This window comes from Ambystoma mexicanum, chromosome 2p, assembly GCF_040938575.1.
Source record: "Ambystoma mexicanum isolate Mex_15411 chromosome 2p, UKY_AmexF1_1, whole genome shotgun sequence".
Classification (NCBI taxonomy): Eukaryota; Metazoa; Chordata; class Amphibia; order Caudata; family Ambystomatidae; genus Ambystoma; species Ambystoma mexicanum.
In genome coordinates, this window is record NC_090923.1 from 605598231 (window position 1) to 605611375 (window position 13145).

General features: G+C 45.3%; 1 protein-coding gene across 1 annotated transcript in view; it reads right to left on the bottom strand.

Moving 5' to 3' along the window:
* Positions 1-4335: 4335 nt before the first annotated feature.
* The window catches only part of GNAI2 (G protein subunit alpha i2), a 711653-nt gene continuing 702843 nt past the window's right edge, over positions 4336-13145 (bottom strand). Inside the window, exon 9 of the mRNA XM_069644134.1 lies at positions 4336-6787. The gene's annotated coding sequence lies outside the window, so the exon portion shown is untranslated. The remainder of the gene's footprint in view (positions 6788-13145) is intronic.

The following is a 13145-nucleotide window of genomic DNA, read 5'->3' on the forward strand; positions in this document are numbered from 1 at the left end:
GTTCCCTGCCATATCGCGTGTGCAACTTCCCGCGCACCCCTCGATTCCACGTTCCCTGCCATATCGCGTGTGGGACTTCCCGCGCGCCCCTGAAATCCACGTACCCGGCCATTTCGCGTGTGCAACTTCCCGCGCACCCCTCGATTCCACGTTCCCTGCCATATCGCGTGTGGGACTTCCCGCGCGCCCATGAAATCCACGTACCCGGCCATTTCGCGTGTGCAACTTCCCGCGCACCCCTCGATTCCACGTTCCCTGCCATATCGCGTGTGGGACTTCCCGCGCGCCCCTGAAATCCACGTACCCGGCCATTTCGCGTGTGCAACTTCCCGCGCACCCCTCGATTCCACGTTCCCTGCCATATCGCGTGTGGGACTTCCCGCGCGCCCCTGAAATCCACGTACCCGGCCATTTCGCGTGTGCAACTTCCCGCGCACCCCTCGATTCCACGTTCCCTGCCATATCGCGTGTGCAACTTCCCGCGCACCCCGGTATGCACGCACACGTTTATTTTTTCTCTCTGCGCGTGTCTGTGTTTGTGGGTACCCCTTTGTACGTCATTTGTCCAGGAGGGCAACAGTATTGTACATTGGTTATGTCTGTATATAGGTGCTATTTGTTGGCGCGCCTTTTAGCGCACATTTCTTGCAGGCGCAGACACGCTACCGCCTGCTTTCTTGTGGCGGTCGTGTTTGTGCCTGTTTGTGCCTGTGCGCTGCTTTGAGCGTGCGCTTTTTTGCCCTATTCTATTCCATGAATACGTGTTGTATGCGAGCGTGTGGGCGTTCCGCGCACTTGCCTCCTGAACTTTCCCCGTGCCGCCCACATTCTTCCCCATTCCGAGTGTTGTGCCCCATTTTATTCCCCATTCCGAGTGTCCCGCCCTGTGTTCCGCCTACTTTAGAGCTGTGCGCTGCGCTCGGAGTGATGGCGCAGTGGCCGTGGCGCACGACGTTGGTTGACCTGTGCGCCGGCCTGCGCCGCGCGCTTTTTCGGCGCACGTCCTCTGCTTTTCTTGCGCACGGACTTCCATGAATCGACGTGCGCTGGTTTCCCTGCGCTTTGCGCTGATTTTCGGCGCAGCGCACGTATTGGCCCCTCTGCGCCGGGATTTTCGGCGCACATTTATTCCATGAATCGGCCTGTATACTTCTTCACCCATAGAGCTTTTATCACACACTAACTCTTTTTGTCTAAAATATATAATGAAGATCGCTGTTGTAAATCAGTTCCTGGAGCCTTTCATCATATGTTTTCTTAAACATATTTTTAGAGTTTACATTCTGTTAAGTTTAACTCATATTTTATTGGGAGGTTTAGTAATTAAGGATGGAAAATTTGACCCATCCTTGATAATTTTTTATCTACTTATTCTTCTTGCTATTCGTCTAATTACATCGAATTGGAAAGATCTTCCACAAATGTCTATCAAAGGGTGGTGGAAAAATATTTGTGATGTTCATAGAATTGAGAAGTGTAATGCCAATTCACCCTCAATTTCATTTAAACATGATAAGAAATGGGACATTTTTGTTAAGTATTTAAATGATGTGTATTCTTAATCCAGTTACATCTTGTATTTATCTAGTTGCTCTTTGTATTAACATTTTTATCTTTGGAAATTGCTGTTTATATGCTTTACCTTTTTGCTTCACAATGTGAATGTATCAGTCATTTTTTTCATTCTTTTTCTCCCTCTCCTCTATTATCCCCATATTTCACCCAATATCAATCTCAAGTGACTTGCCCTCTTTGTTATTCAATAATTGTCGATTAAATCTGTTATATCCACAACGTTTTCATATAATATTTCTTGTTTCATGGATTGTCACTGAGAGTGCTGATATTTACTGTTTTATGTATATTTTCAAAATAATAAATCTTACTAAACTTAAAAAAAAAAAAAAAAAAAGGAAGATCATCTGGGGCCCGGCAGTCTCAGGCCTGCATAAGCCTCTTACCTTCTAGGATGTATGCACTTGACCGCTCCCAGGCTTACACAAGCCTCTTCTCCCCTTTACTAGTCTCAATGGCTTTCTCGGTCCTCTCAGGATGCAGGGCAGGTATTAACCCCCAGGAGTCTCCGGGGCACTCTGGAGCTTCAGGCTCCCATGAATGGCCAGGAGCTCCAACATCACCTACAGTTGCTTCCCAAACTCAAAATGCAGACTCTCTGCTTGGCTTTTATACCCACTGCCACCCCACCACCTACAACAGCCTCTTCTCCCCTTTGGCTATTCCCAGCTCCTTTGGTCTGGTGGTTCAATTGAAGCCCAGTTGCCCTTAAATTGACCTTGCCTTCTCCAAGGGCCTTTCGGGAATTTTAGGTGATGTAACTATGGGAAGAGGATTCAGGAAGGGATAAAAGTACAGTCCACATGATGCATTTCACTTTCCCTTTTGGCAAAGGCATGCAGGCTCTTGTCTTGCCACACAGCATTGGGTAGCTGTGCAAGAAACATCTCTGTGCAGTTCTCGTGTCATCAGCTTTGGTGATGTCCTCTATAATCTGGGCGAGTTATTGGTCTGTGTGTATGTGTGTGCTGCTCCGTGCAACCATGCAGTTCAAAAGCTGCTTCACTGCACCCTTGTTGTAGAGTGCAAAGGGACCATGCACATAGTACTCTGCAATGGTTTGTGGAGGATGGCCAGTTACTCTGCCCACAGAATAGCCCACTAAATGGAGGGATTAGACGCATCTAAATATGGTCTCCTTAATAAGTTAGGAAGTTTCTTGTACACATGAAGTCTACACCTCAAGCTTATTTAAGTGAAGGGCACTAAAGAAGTTACCTGAAGATAAGCAAGAGTATGCTCAATGCATGGGACATCCTTCACTGCGTGTCAGCGAATGTCACATCACTGTCACACACATTGGAAGAGATTCCTTATTGCAACAGGTAGTGGGAATCCGAATTTTCATTATAATGCAATCAGCTCTATATTATGCCATGCACCACACTTCTTTCTTAGAAACACAGTCAAGATACATTTTGACTACAGCAATGACTACTTGCTCTGTACTTCAAAGACAAATCCTGCTAAGTACATGTTTGATATATTACTCCCGCAACACTCTTTTTTTACATGCCATTGATGTTTTCATGCTACATATCAAAGGTGAAATACAGGTCCACCCTGCACGCAGCTTTAATTTCCACTGAAATCTCTGCACTGGCTCCCTGTGACTCCACGGATCAAATCCAAGACGCTTTGCATTGTCCACAAGGCTTCTGGGGCCTGGGACATCACTAGCGCCATCTTTTTCTTCCTAAACATCTTCCTTCTCGAGCTCTCAGCTCATCCACCTCCAATTGTCTGAAGGTCAGCCGCTTTTCCAAGCAGAGAATGGGGGCAGGTCTCTTTTCTCGGCTGGGGCCTCCCTCTGGAACAGCCTCCCTGCCTCTCTCAAACTTGAGCAGAACCACCTCCGGTTCCAGAAGCAACTCAAGACCTTCCTTTTCGCTTCCGCTTTCTCTCTTCCTCTCCCCTGCTAATGTCCCTGATAGCTGTGCACACTGGTCACCTGGCAACTCCTGAAGTCGGGCCCAGACTCCTGCATGTCCAGTTGCCCTTGCAGTGCCTCTGCGCTCCCTTAGTACTTAAGGGTCTTCATCTGTAACCCTACAATCCCTTCTCTTTGCACTTAAGAGCCACCCTCTGGCAGCACTTATTGAGTCACCTGCATTTCTCCTCACCCCACCACCCCGTTTTGGCACTACTCCCATCCCTACCATGTGCAATCTGAATGACACAAGGCCTAGTAAGATCGTTGTTTGTCCTCCTTCTCTTTCCCCCACCTTGTCTTGTCGCGCCTAGAAACACTTGTGTGCAGGTGCGTTATAAATAACTTTTTTGGGACCTTCCGTTATTACTTTCTCGACCATGAGTGGCATGCATTCACTTTACGTGCAGGGCCTTTCCACCGCAATGTGGTATGGTTGCAGGCAAATGCACATATAGCGCTACAGATGGAATAGACAACTTCCATCAGTCCTAGTCAGCACAGTCAATGGTTGAGGAATCACTGGAGTCATAATCCAAATCACCAGGAGAAGCACAGGCTGCTCATCCCCAAGCCCTTGTGGGCCACACCAACAACATTCATGGAACAGCAAAGCCACGCCACCCTACCCTGTTAGTCTGCTTTCCCGCTGCCCTCCATGGTCAGTTATTCATTTCATGATTATTTCAGAAGAAATCTTCCATAAAAACACACAGATACCAGAAACCTATGAAAACAATAAAGTAACGTATGCCATCTACGTTTATTCCCAACACACCATACCTGCTCTTAATGAAGCACTGGAACAGACAAGTAAAACACAGAGACCATTTTCTTTCTATGTTTTATTATTTCAAACCATGTGAACAATTTCATAAAACATCATGTGATAAAAGCTACGCTGCATCCACATTTACTAAAAAGTCCCCACAACATCCCTTAACAGAAGAGAAAAGATGGGCCATTCCACTATACATACAGCAGTCTATGCTCCAGCGATGCATTCTGGGGGGCTGGACAGTGCATGGCATGACAATGGAGCAATACAGCAGACCTGGCTCGAGAGAAATGCATGGGTTCATGTCTATACTGGGAAACTGGGCATACCAGTCAAGCCAAATAGCTACTTCTGCATTCTCCCAAAATCCCAAAGGTTGGGGGTGGCGCGCGACAAGAGCCATGATGGTGGTTTGTGTTGGGTGGAAGTGACCAAACCTGAGCAAGAATCAACTGGAAACTTGAGACTTTTTACAAATCATGCAGAGTTTTTTTTTTTTTATGTTCATTAACATAGCACAACCTTTGGCTGAAATGTCCCACCGTTGTTTTTTTTCTATAGGCGTAACATGGGTGAGAACTAGACGTTCAGGGTACATGGAGGACAGGCCGGAAACGCCTGTTGCAGGAATAGTTGAATGAGGGATCAGCCGCTACCGCTGGATCGGCATTGGTTGGGCTAAGAAATGTGGGCATCTGTAGGCAATAGTCTGCCTTCAGCAGGGAAACACCCACTTCAGTTCTCAACCCCCTCAGGGTTGCTAAGAATCAGAAGGTTAAGCTCCTTGTGGATAGTTGCAGTATTGCTGCATCTGATGTGGTGGCAGAGTAAGATAGACTTCCAACCAAGAAGGCGTCTAGGCTAACTGAATGTTGCCAGATTTAAGAAAATGTACAGATTAATGTTGTTGTCCTTAAACAATAGAACATAATTTTCACTGTTGTCTAAAAAGCCAACTTCTAAGAGGATTTGAAATGTTTTAGGTCAATGCCGATTGGAGGCCACTGATTAAGCAGAGGGGAGCCGGGGCAAGTTGAAAGATCCAGGCAGGGAGAGCAGGAGGTGAGCCACAGCCAGCTTTCATGAAACCTACCAGCAAGATTAGGATGCAGCCAAATACAGCTCACATCTATTCGGAAGGAATAGCCCCCTTATGCCACCCCGGACAACATGCTCTGGTCATATGGTTTGGATAAGCCAAAGGGTTTTGAATTCCAACTCGTACAGCAGATATTACCCAATTAGCTACCAGCCCTCCGGGGCTACAGGTTGCACTGTGATATTGACGTCACTTTGCACTTAAAGATGCCACTTTTTACAAAAGCATTCCTGGAGAGGTCATCATATGAAGTTTCTCCATGGCTGCCTATTTCAGAAGGCCACCCGAGTTTAAACAAATGTTTTTTCTTTGCCACCACATGCAGCGGATAAAACTGCCCTTCCCTTACTTTGGCAATCCAAATCTGCGTCACTGCAACAGATAAACCGGCAGCAACTCACCATCCCTTGTCGCTCCGTGGGGGGGGGGGGGGGTAAATCCGCCCGGTATCTAACATGTAAAACGTCAACAATATACAGAAAAGTCAGGAGTCAGTCGGACAGGAGAGTCCAGAAGATAGTCACAAGCAAGTAATAGCAAGCAAGTAGGTCCAATGTGATTTTAATTTTGCAAAGTAACTCTCACTGGGTCAGTGGCACTTAAAGTGAGAGTGGGCATAAATTCTAAGACAGCAAAACGAGAACGAAAAGTATGGAAAAATAAACCCTATAAACATAAGAAAGACATCCTGAAGGCACAAAACTGACTGCAGAAGATTCTGGATCAGGACAAGATTACCACTTATAACTTTACATTTTAAATATATATCATTTTCTTAGAAAGTATTTGTTATTCAAGCAATGTAAATAAGATAACTTTTTTTGTTTTTATATTACATTTTTTTTTAAGGAATGTTATTTTTTTTTACATTTTGTGTGCAACTGCATTGATTTTGCACAAATGTACGAGGGGAGCAACATGCTGATGTCTTTTTTAAGAACCTGTCACTAGCAAGTAAAATCTTTCAGAGTGGTAATTGATTTTAAAATAATACAAAATTTGTATGTTTTAAAACGACAAATAAAAACAGCTTACATAAAAAAAAAAAAACATTTCGGGATACGCCCATGGGCTCACAATGGAAAAAAACGAACTGGAATAAACAAGTATACGCAAGGCTCTTGTGATTGAAGGGAGAAAAAAAAAGTAAAAAATGTATAGAACTGCTTATTCCCATAGTTAAGAAGAAGGTGTGACCATCAGGCATCTGGAGAAAGGGGGATTAGAATGTGTGACGGGAACTTGGAGTATAGGGTGTAGCGAACAGTGACATTCTGGCACTTGCCTCCAAATTACATAAGTCTGTTTAAAAAAAAAAAGGATGAAGAAGCTGAATTCTTGACACGGTGCGTTCGATCCCGTTTCTCATCCCCGCTTCTCTTGATAAGAGCCTCTTGAATTTATCCTGAAAGGAGAAATAAGATAGGAGAAATGGTTCAAAAACGCACCCAGCAATGTGCTGCTTTAAAAAAAAAAAATACGGCTCAATTTGTTAACACTGAGTTCAAAGGTTAAACAGATTCACATAAAGCAAGAACAGAAGTGTCCAGCAGGTGAATATCGCCTGCCAATATGCCCACCTATCGCAGCCACAACAGACCATAAAATAGGTGTCACAATTTCAGGTTTCAAGCCACCTCAATTCTACAAATAGACACAGCACACAATTTCTTACTCGTCAAGAGGCAATTATCACTAGACATCATCACCCTCATTCTAATAGGCGTGGGTGTAGGGGGGGGGGTTCGAGGGTCGGATAAGCACAAAAAATGGGCTGTCACTTTTCTCAGAATCCATGACTTTCGGAAGGGGGTGGACAGGAACCCCCATGCTTTAGTGTCTGCAAAGAAAATCCTCAAGCCGGGCTGCGGGTGAGCATTCTGATCACTGTACAATGCACTGATTTCAGCGCACCGTGCCAGCTTTTACTGCAGAAGGACAAAGCACACACAATCAATAGACTTCAGTGGATCAATGACGGCCGCCATGTTCTCCATCGCAGATTTGCTCTGTGAGCCAACTCACTGCATATGTGCAGTGAGAGGCAAAGAAACCTTTCAGTACCGGGTTCCCAGGACTTTGGCGCGCACAGGTAGTGGCTCCGCGATCGACCGCAAGCAGTGATGACTCAGAATCCAGACGTGCAATCGGCCGAACTCTCACCTGAATGTATCTCAGTGTCAGAATGATTTCATCCTGGCTTTCCAGCAATGCTTACTGGCCTGAGTGGATCAGAAGTACATTTAGATTCTGTTTTAACGCTACCCAACGCCTGAACATATATTTAAGATGTGAATTTTCAGTGCTTCGAGTTTCACAGGCAAGAGTGATTCTGACTGATAAGAGTATGGTCAGGAATTTTCATCTAAAACCTGCTTCCTCCTTTCTATAGAGCCCTACATGGGCATGCTCTTATCTCGGGGGGATAGCTCAGGGGCAACGGCGCTTAGAAACCTCTGGGTATTCAGCACGCTATAAATAACCTATCATATCATATCATTTAGAAGAGCCTCTGGAATAGTTGAGTCTGCCCTCTGATCAGACAAGAAAGCGTCCTCCATTCAAGCTGGCACAACGTTTCACCAAGCTATAGCTAGATGCAGGCTTTGTTCAGGATCAACTGTAGAAGTGACATCCACTCCCAAGGCACTAAGGAACTGAATGAATAATTGTTACAATGTCACACACAGATGAAGGCTGATATTTTATGTAAAGCTAACCATTGTATTCATCCTCAAACAGAATCTGGACACTGAAGCATCCTAATCACCTGGATGCGTTCTTTAGAAACTGTGCATAGGTACTTCCTTTTGAATCCAATACCCCACAATGAACAGGACACTGTGGTCTACCTGAAATATCCCAACAGTGTCCCTTTTTAAATAGTTTAACAGTATTGGGTACATCTGCACCAAGTGTTTGCTTGGCTATGATTTTCTACAAAGACTCACCAAAACCCCTCAGACTAGTCCGAACAGGCCGCACCACTTGGACATTTGATCATAATAGTCAAAAACCTGTACCCAAAGGCCAACTAGAAAAAGGTACCCATCCTGTTCAGCCTCGCTGATGCATGCAGGGGCATCCATGCACAACACTTACATTAACACCACTCTGGGGGTCAGACTTAGTTTGGTCAGTCTACTAAACATTTCTACCCATCAATATCATTTGTTTGACACCACCCCAAGAATAATTATATAATGGGACCCAGAAATGCAAGAAACACCTCATTCAGATGGTTAAGCAAACAATCAGACCTCTGAGTTCAGCCCGATGGCAGACTGCAATGGCAAGAAAACCCCTCAAGAGACACTAAACTATCTCGCCCCCAAATAATGGACTCCCCTGTCAATCTATAAACAACTTTACACTATAGGGATTGTCGACGTTGTGGTTCCTGGGAATGTTTTTTACATAAAACGAAGGTGTTTCAGAGAGAGTAACGATTTCACACTTGGAAGTCAATTAGGAGACCCTGGGTTGTTCAGGAAGAAGCCCGGCCATCAATATGGCCAGAATTCAGGACCTCTCCTTCACTTTCAGCCCGACCCTCGCTTTTGGAGCATCCACACCAGCCAATCCGTGGGGCAGAAATCCACTTCTGTCTCACCCCGACAGGGAATTCTGGGTGCATCAAGAAGGTGTGAAGACAGCTCAGGGAGATAAACGCCACTTGGACATATCAAGGGCAGGCAAGAGTTGGAGTAAAGTTGCAAGTCAAGCAGGTGTTCCATCAGTAGTCAAATGCAGCGAATTGGTGAAGCAGGCTCTAGAGGATGGACGAGTACACACACAATATTGGACAATGTGAAAAGAAGTCCAAAGGTGCAGAAAGAAATGAAGATCTGCATGATACGTCACCACCCTACTCAATGCTCATGTTGTTGCATCATAGACATGGCAAATTGATTTGCTTGTTGATGCTGCAGTTAGACATGTTCAGAGGAGGTCATACAGGATGACATAAGCAAGATCTGACCTCGTGCTGAGCAGAATTTACACAGGCAAGGCTTTTTGCTTGTGTTGGGAAGTTGAAATGTTGCAACAAGTGTCTCAGTAACATTGGCGGTCTCGCAAATATTATTTACAGAATAGCGTTAAAAATGTGTTTGTCGTTTTATTCTGAACTGCATGAAGACTGTGATGTTTCTTACATACCTGCAGCAGCTTGTTCCAGGTCTTAGACCAATTACAGAGAACCCACTGCCCCCTTTTGGTCCTGGTCCCCTTTTGGCCCTAGAACAGAGAGCATGTTGATTGTAGCAGTGGATTTACGGCATTTCTGGATCATGTTCTGCATGTAGGTAGGTAGGTTCTGAGAATTATAAGCAATTCAACAGGTGACAGATTAACTCAACAGCTCGGCAGCCTCGGAGCCAGTGCTGACTTTTTTTGAGACAAAAATGCAGTCTGCTTGCTGCGCCCTAAACTTTGCTGTCTCTGTAGTTGATATTCAAGCGGCTCTGCGTGTGGTACCTTGGCCCAGTACAGGAGCAAATTGAACAAGGACCTAACCACCATGGAGTGGTTTCCTTTAGGGAAGAACATGCCATCGGTTGTAATTGAAAGGAAGAGGCTTGCACTACTGAGCCAACCTGTGTGTCGAGTCTTAGGATCCGTTCCTCCTTTGACAACCCACATTTTCACACCCTCTGCTTTTCAGGAAGACCATCACCAACGGATTTGGGTCTGGCCAGCTAGTCCTTGATCTGGCTGATAGAGCAATACTGTAGAAGGTCGTCGAGGCCAAAGGAGCTGAAAGTTCACTATCGCAGGCCATTAAATCACTTCATGTAGCAAATGTGGCAGAGATGAAGTATGGAACACTACTGCCAGTTTCACAGTCCCCAGAGGAGCTGACCAGACTGTATCCTTGACCACCACACCCGAATACTCTATCTTTCAATCAATGGAGAAGTTCACACTTATGATGAGGGAAACTGGATTGCCCATTTTAGGGCAGGAATATGTTTAGGGAGACTATTCACCAAGCTTCAGGTTATTTGTGTAGAGTGAAAATTGGCAATAGATGTGGGGAATTCAAAGGTCTACAAGTTAGGAAGGGGAACAAAGAACTCTGGGGCCTTTACAGAATCAATAACGACCTGGGATTAAGATGTTTACAGTCTTGACACTAAGCGGAACAGAAGGAAAATCTGAAGCGAGCAGAGACTGGCAAGCTCGGCATGACTAGGCAGTTCAGTTTCTCACCTATTAAGGAAGTGCTCTAGGTTTACAGGGCAAAGGCACCAACCAATGCAATGTATGGGGCAGAGCTATGCGGGATATCCTTCATATTCCAGCGTTGGCGCGGCAGAAAACAGCTTTTTCCAGAAACAGCTTGTCACCACCAAATGCGCATTGGCATAACAATGAGGGCCGAGATGGGGATAGCAGCGATTAAGATCAAATACAAATCAGGTTATTGCCCACCTTCAATGGGTAAGAATTTCGTCATATACAGAGGAGGATATAAGCGATCCACGCATGAAGATATCTTATTGCTCGAATGTTCAGGGGGAATCCCATGATTGAAAGTGTGCCCTTTGGCCAGATTTGAAGCCAATTCGATCTGTTCAAGTAGCCTCTCATCGTTCTAGTGCCATTTGCCTTACATAGTGGGCCCAACCATGGCCAGGTTTAAGGTAAAAGGGAGAAAAAACATCATAAATGCTGGCGAGTTCCCCCCTCCTTTGTTTCTGCACAGGCCGACCCTCATTGAGCACTGGAAGCCTCACTGGGGATTTTACGGGCAGTAGTCAACAACAGAGCTTTAAAAAGGGGGCCCTTGTACTTTGTTTACTCTCAGGTGATAGACAGCATCCACGGCCCATCTCTGCTCTTTGCACAACGTACTTGAGGCTGCCCTGTAGAGTGCACAGTATCTTCCCAATAGATTTTCATTATTGCTCATCCTTTGTGATGCATCCATGCCTAAATACACACGAGATCCCTTTAAGGCTTTCAATCATGGGATTCCTTAGGACCTTTCGAGCAACAAGATATCTGCGAGGTTGGTTCTTTATATATACTCCTCCTCATGGTTGGAACAGAAATTCTGTATCTGGGTTGAAATGTTTTTGTAGCAATGAGCTCTGGTACCAGAAGTTCTGGGGTTCTTGTCAATGTGATGCTTGAAGACTAGAGTGATATGATGGTGTTGAGACTTGGGGTGTGAAGTCACGTAACTTGATGTCTGCAAACTGTGTTTTAATCTGAGCCTTTTCATAGCCGTGGAAGAAGACAAACTAGGTTTCGATGGAGTTGAGGTTCAGGTGCTTGACATCCAAGTCTGGATGATAGTGAGAAATGATATCAAGCACTGTACATTCTTCTCTGAAAAGACTTCCAGATACAGCGGAGTGTTATCAGCACATTGATGGATTTTGATTCTGAGGTTGGCGAGCAGACCTCTCCAAAGCTCCATGTAGAAGATGAAAATCAACGAGAGACGAGATGAAGCCTTGTGGAGACCTAGATATTGTGATCTGGAGAACCAATGTTGATTTGATATGTAATATGCTATTCAGTGGCATTTGTGTCCCATTATTCAACCCTAATTATGTGGTAGTATTTAGCGGTTGACGTCATCAATTGCTGCTGAAGGATCTAGAAACACCATGATGAAGAGTATGCCACTGTTTGTGATGTGGAGGACGTCAAACAGAACTTGAATTGTTGCTGTTTCAGTTTTGCATTGGAATCTGACGCCTGATATAACGTTTTTCAGGAGATCGGTTGATGTGTCTTGAAGTTGGATGGACACAGTTGGCCTCATTACGAGTCCAGCGGTAGCCGTGCTGGTAGAACTGGCAGGCTGCCGCTGGACTCGTGGGGAGTATCCTCTGGACTTGATGGAAATTACTGGGGCATTATAGCCCCGGTGATCCGGTAATTCCGGAGCTGGAATTCTGTAAATCCCCATTCTCGTGGAGTCCCTTAGGACTCCACGGGAATGGGGAAGTGGAAACACTGGCACCATGGGGTTATGGTGCCGGTGTTTCTGCATCCGTCTGCGGGCGGTTGGCATTACGCCCGCCAGGTCAGACCTGGCGGGTGTAATGCCACCCGCCTGCAGAACTTGTAGTTTGCCAGTACAGAAACAACAGTGGCGGCGGGTTTACCGCCACCGTCGTTTCCGAAACCAGCAAACCTATGATGAGGCTCAGTATTTTCAAACATCTTCACTATGAAAGAAAGCATTCACCATATGCAGAGTCTTTTCCATTCAAAGCCACATATAGTTCTCAGGGGAAGGTCACTTTACTTCCTTTAAAATTGTATTGCATAGTGCAGAAGCCCAATTACTCATAGTGAAGCACCGCTGGGGTAATGCTGCCAAGCTAAGGAGGAAACATTTCGAGGACAAACACTTCTGTTCAAACTGAAGAAAATTGTTGCTTTATCTCTGAGAGATGTGAAAGGCATGGATAACTTCATCCGCTTGGTCACATTATTATATCAGCTTTCAGAATCGCTCAAGAAAATGAGGGAAGGCCTTCTAGTTCCCTAGGTGTTCTGTGCTCATTGTGGGTGGCCTTACTCTCTCAGGCCCTAGGTCACCTACACAAATCACTTCTATAATTCCATTGGCAAATTTCCTCATAATGGATTTTAACGCTGCAGTGAGCTACATTGTAGATGTTGGTGGCACAGCCTTTTGGAAGTCAAGGTGACTTAGCTCGAGCAGCTAGTTCCTGACCTTCAAGCTTGGGTTGATGTGATCTCCGGACCAAACATCAGTTTTTCAACCATCTTTT